Raw genomic sequence first — 9,743 nt, forward strand, 5'->3', positions numbered from 1 at the left:
CAAAATACACCTTTGAGACTATAAGGATACCACAAAGGAAATCCCTATTTGGATGGAGAAACAAATTGGTTTCAGACATTCCATGACAACAGGAATGGGGTGTCTAGTCCTATAGCGCTATATCATACTACCAATCGGTCTGGTGAACAAAATAAGTACTATTCCAACAATTACTTTTGTAATCTTTGAGAAATCAGCGTTTAAACCATAGATAGTCATTTAGTTTGTCAAAAGATAAATACTAACATGCATAATCAATTATACTTTGAAATGATGAAAATAACAGATAGGTACACATGCTTCACCCCAAAACAGTTGAAAACAGTAAAAGAGGGGAACTATGTACTCACCTGAGATTGCTTTGAATTCCTTGTGTAATAATCACACAATGCTAGAGATCACGGGATATCAAATGGCACCTAATAGGTAGCTATATTAATATACCGGACCAAAATCGGAAGGATCGGATAGTATGCGGGTTCGTAAACCAAATGAGTATGGAAACTCGTGTAATATGGTTTACCGAAGCCTACATACTAAAATGAAACCTAACCTAAGTGCTTACGGCCCATCACGACCCGTTTAGGTAGCTTATGCTACCATAACGCGTCGTTCGCGTAGAACGCGTTTGGAACGCCTAACATCGTGACCACAAGGCATAACCTCGGAAGGCTATAGCTATGGTCACCTAATGTGTTTGGTCGGATCCTAATGATCGACCAAATGGGTCGGGTTCGATAGTATAAGCGATGGTTTAGATCGCTTACCTTACGACCCTATATAAGCACTATACTAAAAGTGACGAGCTAAGCATGTTAGAACATGCTTAACTAAGTTTAGAAAACAGGTTTGGCATCAAAACAAACGGCTTTGATGCCCACGAGTAGTTTGGTTACAAATTACGCAAGAATGCGCATTTTGGCCGAAACTACGACTCGTCACTGAGCCTAGATAACGTGGTAATCAGTAGGTATAGTCACTACGGACTATAACCATCGTGATCACGCTCACGTTATGAAGTTCCATGAACTTCGTGTTGACCATAGGCTGGTCAATGCAGAAAGTCAACAAAACATTGACTTTCGGACTCGAAAAGCGAATAAAAGAACGAAAGAACACTTACGGAGGGTCCCCGAATGCTAATCTAGATCAAAATAGCTCAGGTATGAAACAAAGGTTCCAACTTAGAGCTTAGATCAGATTCTTGTGGGTTTTAACCAAAAGGGGGGGGGGTATTTATAGGAAAAGCAAATACGTTAGGATCGTTTCTTGAAAAACGTGATCGAATCTCGTGCGTACACTTGTCGCAAACTTGTGGTTACTGAAAATGCCCCTTAGTGAGTTGAAAGGGCAAGTGAAAACATGTGGACGAGGTTTAATCAGCTGAGATTCGCTGACTAATCGATCTTATCTGATCTGCTAGTCTGACGCGCCCCGCGTAAGGATTTGGGCAATCCTTACGCGCCCCGCCTGGCCCTGTCTGATCTGCACCACTTGCAGAATTTACAGTTTTGGTCCCTGTCGCGTATTTAAGCCATTTCCGACACTTCTAAGGCCCGTAAAGCCAACTTTAAGGCCCTAAAATGATGCGTAAACATTGTGGACATGAAACATGCTCAAAAATGTGTCGGATGTCAGTTCGTTTGGTCGTACGAACGCGGTGTTCGCTTAATTACGACGGAATGCGCATAAGCGCGAAAAACGATCTAAATTGCGCGACGAATGGATTTTTCTCATGCCAAACACTAAGGCATAATATAAGGATGCTTACATAAATTTTTGGATGTCCGGATGTATTCAGAACGTAAGTTATGCGCGAAAGTGCAAACTTGTGCACTTTTTGACGCTTTTAGTCCCTGAATGACCCAAAAGTTTATTTTAGCACACCAAACACCTCAAAGCCTATTTCTAAGCTTTGTAGAGGATATTTAAGGTGTGTTTAACTTATGGTCATGTTCCGGAATGTTTGTTACAGTTCAAATTGGCATACTTTCGCAGTTTGTCAAGTTTAGTCCCTGTAAGCGAATTAACTTGTTTTTGCCATACCAAAGCCTTCAAAACTTATTTCTAAGTTATGTAAAGGTGATTTAAGGTATGTTAAGTGTATGATGGTCTTCCGGAGTATTTGTCGCATTAAACTAAGTACGTTTACGCACTAGTTTGCGTATAATTCCCCAGAAAGTGTTGTAGAGTTTGAAATTGAACAAGAATTGATATGTGAAAAAGGTACACATATTTATACACGATCCCAAGCATGAAATACAATATTTCATCGGCTTGGTATTTGTTTGATGGTTGAAGTGACACAGGTGTCACAATCCGGACATCCAAAAATTTATGTAAGCATTAAAATATTTTATTTTAGTGTTTGGCACAAGAAAATTCCATTCGTCACTGGATTTGGATCGTTTTTGCGTTCGTTACGACTTCCGTCGTAATTAACCGAACAACGCAACCGTACGACCAAACGAACCGACATCCGACATATTTTTGAACCTGTTTTGAGGTCCCTATACTTTAACTTCATTTTAGAGCCTTGAAATGGGGTTAACGGGGCTTAAACGTGTCAAAAATGAGCCGAAACGCATGTTTCTGAAGTTCAGGGACCAAAATTGACATTCTGCCATAGTTATCTTAGGAAGTGACCAAAATGAAAAATCTAAATTCCAGCTTTTTCCAGCTGTTCCCCTCATTTGCACATGGTTTTAATGAAACTATGGGCTCCCATGGTTTCACAAAATCATGGGCACATGTGTACGGATCAGATCGAAGCTCGTTTTACGATGAACGATCCTAACGGTTCTAGATTTCCTATAAATACCCGCCATGTTTTCATTCATTCCTCACATTGGAATCTGATTCAAGCTCTCTAAGTGGAAGTATATACTTCCTACCTGAGAGAGAATCGGGTTCAAATCTTGCGGGGACCTTCTGTAAGTATTCTTTCGCGTTTTTCATTTGTTTTTATCGTTAAAGTCAAACTGCGTTTGACTTTCTGCATTGACCAGTTTATGGTCAATGCGAAGTTCGTTTAAACTTCATAACGTGAGCGTAATCACGATGGTTATAGTCCCTAGTGACTATACCTACTGATTACCACGTTATCTAGGCTCAGTGACGAGTCGTAGTTTCGGCCAAAATGCGATTTATCGCGTATTTTGTAACCAAACTACTCTAGGATATTAAAACCGTTTGTTTTAATACAAAACCTGTTTTCTAACTTAACTAAACGTGTTCTAGCATGTTTAGCTCGTCACTTTTTTAGATTAGTGCTTATGTAGGGTCGTAAGGTAAGCGATCTAAACAATCGCTTATACTTTCGAACCCGGCCCGTTTGGTCGATCATTAGGATCCGACCAAACATGTTTAGTAACCATAGTTGTATAGGGAATAACCTTCCGAGGTTATACCTTATGGTCACTTCGTTTAAGTAGTTGTATGATAGGTAGTTTATATGCCTTAGGTAAATTACCAAAATACCCTTTTTATGCATAATTGATATTTAAGCATATGTAACCCAAACTTTTGTTATTTAACTAATTATGCAACATAATTAAACATGTTTAGGCATATAATACTTGTCATAAGACTAGTTAGGCGGTCCGAACGCGTTTTACGCAAACGACGTGTTAAAGTAGCGTAAGCTACCTAAACGGGTCGTGATGGGTCGTAAGCACTTAGGATAGGTTTCATTTTAGTATGTAGGCCTTGTTATACCATATCATATGAGTTCCACCTCATACTATCCGATCTCCCGATTTAGGTCTGGTTTATTTATGTAGTTTCAATATTAGGTGCCGTTTGATTCCATGCTCCTCTAGCTTTGCTTGGTGGTTATCCTAGGACTTCTAAGCAATCTCAAGTGAGTACATAGTCCCCTCTTTTATTGTTTTCAACTGTTTTGGGGTGAAGCATGTGTACCTATCTGTTATTTTCATGATTTCAAAGTATAATTGATTATACATGTTAATACTTGTCTTTTGACAAACTGAATGATTATTTGTGGTTTAAACACTGATTTTTCAAAGATTATAAAATTAATTGTTGGAATAGTACTTATTTTGTTCACCAGACCGGTTGGTAGTATGATATAGCGCTATAGGATTTGACACCCCATTCCTTTTGTCATGGAATGTCTGAAACCAATTTGTTGCTCCATCCAAATAGGGATTGCCTTTGTGGTATTTCTATAGTCTTAAAGGTGTATTTTGATATACTAGGTCTGAATGAATTCTTAAATCACATTATTTTTGTATATTAAGTTATACTCCCAAAAGTATAGTTTGATATGCTCTCATATGGGATATTGTACAAAAACCAACATATATTTTGTTAATCATTAAAACATAGTTTGATATGTTATCTTCATAATCCAAAGCATAGTTTTAATATGTTATTTTCAAACCAAAACATAGTTTAATATGTTATTTATAAATCCAAAGTATACTTTTGATATACTACTGAAAACTTATTTATGTTACCAACTAAAGTATGGTTAATATACTATTTACTTAATGACTGGTTTTTGGTTAGTGTTTAGATAACAGGACGGGTGTAATGTGATGAAAACATGGTAGATACGCCGGTGGTACTTCTTATATATAAGTGTTTTCATCGCATTACATACCGTGGCGTTATTTAGTACACTTGGGTTAATGGTTTTGGAACTAAAATATATTTTAATATATAACTTATTCAACTTTCTTAAAACCGAAGTATATTTTTATATATACTATAAATCTTTTTATCAAAATGTTGTTTATCAAACAATATATTTTGTACAAACTCATTTTACTTAATTATTTAATTACCTGTGTATTATTATTTTGTATCATCTAATTTCTTATAAATTTTGGTATGATTTATAAAAGAAAACCTTTTTCAAGGATCATGACTACTTTTATTAAAACCTTTTCTTTAAACTTATAAGTCATGAATCCTACATCAATAAAACCTATGTATCTCACAGGCATTTTTATGCTGACGTACCTATTTTTACACATGTTTCAGGTACTGCTCTGTGATGATTGATGATATATGCTAAACTTAGGATGGACTCGTGCCTTAGCGACTTTAAAACTTGAAAGATAATAGTTATACTTATTTGATTGTATTAAAACAATGAGTTCATTTATTCAATAAAACAACATTTCAATTTTCCATGTGTTATGAAACAATGATTCTGTTACAACACTCCCCGACGTTTCCGCCACGTTTTGTTGTTTTACGTGGTCGGGGTGTGACAGAAAAGTTGGTATCAGAGCCAATGGTTATAGGGAATTAGGTTATTAGTGATGCTTTGACCTAGACTATAACCTTCCTAGGACCCTAACACAAGTGATCTTGTGTTTAGTTTTAAAACAATACCGTCACTTATTCTTAGGTGACAACCACAATAAACACAAATATCTATCCCGCTTTGAAAACTAATCATCTGTTCTAGGATGATTTATTATATGGTTTCGTACCCTTTAAGTTTTCAAAATCCCGTCAAAGTTTGGTCTAAATAATGTGAACACGTGCAAACTGGAAGGGTGGATGCCTGTACCCTCAGTTTTCTGTCTAAGGCTAGAGTGTTCGTACAAATCCGCAGTATCGGACCAGTCACTCTTACCTGGGAACTCTTGGGGTGAGTGTCCACTTATAGGCGAGCATGTCTTCGCGATACATTATATTGACCCATTTACTTTGATTAGTCATCGTCTCATTTGTTTGCCTTAGGTAACAAACAAATGATCGCAATTTTATGCATTGTTATTCTGTTTTCATTTCCCTTGTTTCCTCCCATGTCTCCCATTTTCTTCATGGTGCCTCTTCATCGCAACAACAATGTCCGAACTAGGTGCTGCAATTGTCCATCAATTAGGCGTCATACTACTAGAAGGCCGTTGATTTAGCTATCACCGTGACTCGTCTCAGGGATGAAGCCATACAAGGGAACCGCTCCTTAGAGCAATCAATGCCACCGTCATCATCCGAATCAAATACCTTGTTTCAAATGTACCCACAATGGACGGTGGGGACATTTGGTTAACATGTGCCGCTTTGCAATCCAAAGCAAAGCTGTTACAAATCCTGCTGCTACTCAACCTTCAAAATCTGCTTCATATGTCGCCTGGCATATCTAGCACCTCAACCTCATGAACTTTCTACCTTGTATATCGACTTAAGCACGCCTAGTGCAAGGTGTCGAAACACCTCTCGTTACACAAAAATCCAAAATCCATATAGGATCTTTCTATCCTCATAATTAGATCCTTATGGATGATTATCAATCAAATCGGAGACCTAAATTGAATTATTCGTATGCCTTAATACGTATATTACGATTCAATAAGGATAAATCCGGATTCCTATTAAGATCTTTCTATCTCCATAGTTAGATTCTTATGTTTAAAGTGCCAAACGAAATCCACGAATTGGATTCCTGGTGTGCTTTAAATATCCGTGCCCAAATATAACAAATTAATAATCAAGTTAATCAATTATGTGCTTATGTGTTTTCTTATATGTTTTGTGTTTTTATGTGATCCATCCTAATCCTCATAGAATCCTCCATATCTCATATGAGGGATTCATAGTAGGATAACTAAAGGTACTATCTTAAATCCTTAATGGACTTCAACATTGTAGTTAAGTCCCATGGGTTATAAAGTACTATTATATAATTGGACCCCTTGAGTGGTCTAGTTAAACAGATTGATTTGAAAATCTGGATAGGAATATCATGTGATGATATAATTGAAAAGATCCCTTAAGTGGTCTATTTAAGGAGATCGTACGACGATCTAGTTAAGAAGATCATGTGTTGATCTAGTTAAAAGGGTCGTTCGTTGATCTAGTTAAAAAAGGATCCTTTGGTGGTCTAGTCAAGTCGCTTCAAGTTTATTAAATTGATTCTTCCCCTACGCATTATGAAATGAACTGTGCGGACTGTGCAAGGAATTACGTAATTATGGAGGCCTACATAATTATGGAATTCAGTGCACAGAAACCACAGGAAGTTTTATCATGTGTTAAGACCTATAGTGAGAAGAGTAATGATATGGGAGAAGTCTTGGACCTTGACTGATGTCATTTTATCTTACACTCCCCAATTCTGATTACAAGCACACACGAGTTTCCTGTGATAAGTCTTCATAAGAAACGTTCTTTCGTCCGTAGTTCGAAACTCCATGTTTTGTTACTACAAGGACTTCACTTTGATAGTTGACAATTTCGCTAAGAATCCCAACATGGCCCAGAGTTTTACTTAGGGTTCAATGGATTTATTTGAAAGCGAAACCCTCACAGCTGTCTTCACAAGTTTCCTCTAAATAAATTTCGGGACGAAATTTCCTAAAGTAGGGGAGACTGTGACACTTGTATAACTTCAATCATCAAACAAATGCCAAACCCATGAAATATTGTATTTCATACTAAGGGTTTGTAAAAATATGTGCATCATTTGCACATATCAATTCTTGTCCGATTTCAAGCTCTAAATCGCTTTCTGGAAGGTTATACGCGCACTGATGCATAAATATAACCAGTTTAACGCAACCAACACTCCGTAATAGTGAAATAGGCTTAACATACCTTAAATAACCTCCATATAACTTAGAAATAAGTTTTGGATGGTTTGGTGTGTTGAAATCAAGTTTGTTCGATCGCAGGGACTAATTGTGTCAAACTGCGAAACTATACCGATTCGTATAGTAACGAACCTTCCGGAACTTGATCATAAGTTAAATATGCCCTAAATATCCTTTACATAGCTTAGAAATAGGCTTTGAGGTGTTTGGTGCGCAAAAATAAACTTTTGGTCATTCAGGGACTAAAAGCGTCAAAAAGTGCATAAGTTTGCATTTTCGCGCATATCTTACATTCTGAATATATCCGGACATCCAAAAATTTATGTAAGCATTAAAATATTTTATTTTAGTGTTTGGCACAAGAAAATTCCATTCGTCGCTGGATTTGGATCGTTTTTGCGTTCGTTACGACTTCCGTCGTAATTAACCGAACAACGCAACCGTACGACCAAACGAACCGACATCCGACATATTTTTGAACATGTTTTGAGTTCCCTATACTTTAACTTCATTTTAGAGCCTTGAAATGGGGTTAACGGGGCTTAAACGTGTCAAAAATGAGCCGAAACGCATGTTTCTGAAGTTCAGGGACCAAAATTGACATTCTGCCATAGTTATCTTAGGAAGTGACCAAAATGAAAAATCTAAACTCCAGCTTTTTCCAGCTGTTCCCCTCATTTGAAAATGGTTTTAATGAAACTAATGGCTCCCATGGTTTCACAAAACCATGGGCACATGTGTACGGATGAGATCGAAGCTCGTTTTACGATGAACGATCTTAACGGTTCTAGATTTCCTATAAATACCCGCCATGTTTTCATTCATTCCTCACATTTGAATCTGATTCAAGCTCTCTAAGTGGAAGTATATACTTCCTACCTGAGAGAGAATCGGGTTCAAATCTTGTGGGGACCTTCTGTAAGTATTCTTTCGCGTTTTTCATTTGTTTTTATCGTTAAAGTCAAACTGCGTTTGACTTTCTGCATTGACCAGTTTATGGTCAATGCGAAGTTCGTTTGAACTTCATAACGTGAGCGTAATCACGATGGTTATAGTCCCTAGTGACTATACCTACTGATTACCACGTTATCTAGGCTCAGTGACGAGTCGTAGTTTTGGCCAAAATGCGATTTCTCGCGTATTTTGTAACCAAACTACTCTAGGGTATTAAAACCGTTTGTTTTAATACAAAACCTGTTTTCTAACTTAACTAAATGTGTTCTAGCATGTTTAGCTCGTCACTTTTTTAGATTAGTGCTTATGTAGGGTCGTGAGGTAAGCGATCTAAACAATCGCTTATACTTTCGAACCCGGCCCGTTTGGTCGATCATTAGGATCCGACCAAACATGTTTAGTAACCATAGTTGTATAGGGAATAACCTTCTGAGGTTATACCTTATGGTCACTTCGTTTAAGTAGTTGTATGATAGGTAGTTTATATGCCTTAGGTAAATTACCAAAATACCCTTTTTATGCATAATTGATATTTAAGCATATGTAACCCAAACTTTTATTATTTAACTAATTATGCAACATAATTAAACATGTTTAGGCATATAATACTTGTCATAAGACTAGTTAGGCGGTCCGAACGCGTTTTACGCAAACGACGTGTTAAAGTAGCGTAAGCTACCTAAACGGGTCGTGATGGGTCGTAAGCATTTAGGATAGGTTTCATTTTAGTATGTAGGCCTTGTTATACCATATCATATGAGTTCCCACACTCATTTGGTTTACGAGACCTCATACTATCCGATCTCCCGATTTAGGTCTGGTTTATTTATGTAGTTATCAATATTAGGTGCCGTTTGATTCCGTGCTCCTCTAGCTTTGCTTGGTGGTTATCCTAGGACTTCTAAGCAATCTCAAGTGAGTACATAGTTCCCTCTTTTATTGTTTTCAACTGTTTTGGGGTGAAACATGTGCACCTATCTGTTATTTTCATGATTTCAAAGTATAATTGATTATACATGTTAATACTTGTCTTTTGACAAACTGAATGATTATTTGTGGTTTAAACACTGATTTTTCAAAGATTATAAAATTAATTGTTGGAATAGTACTTATTTTGTTCACCAGACCGGTTGGTAGTATGATATAGCGCTATAGGATTTGACACCCCATTCCTTTTGTCATGGAATGTCTGAAACCAATTTGTTGCTCCATCCA

This window comes from Helianthus annuus, chromosome 17 (genome assembly GCF_002127325.2).
Source record: "Helianthus annuus cultivar XRQ/B chromosome 17, HanXRQr2.0-SUNRISE, whole genome shotgun sequence".
Taxonomy (NCBI): Eukaryota; Viridiplantae; Streptophyta; class Magnoliopsida; order Asterales; family Asteraceae; genus Helianthus; species Helianthus annuus.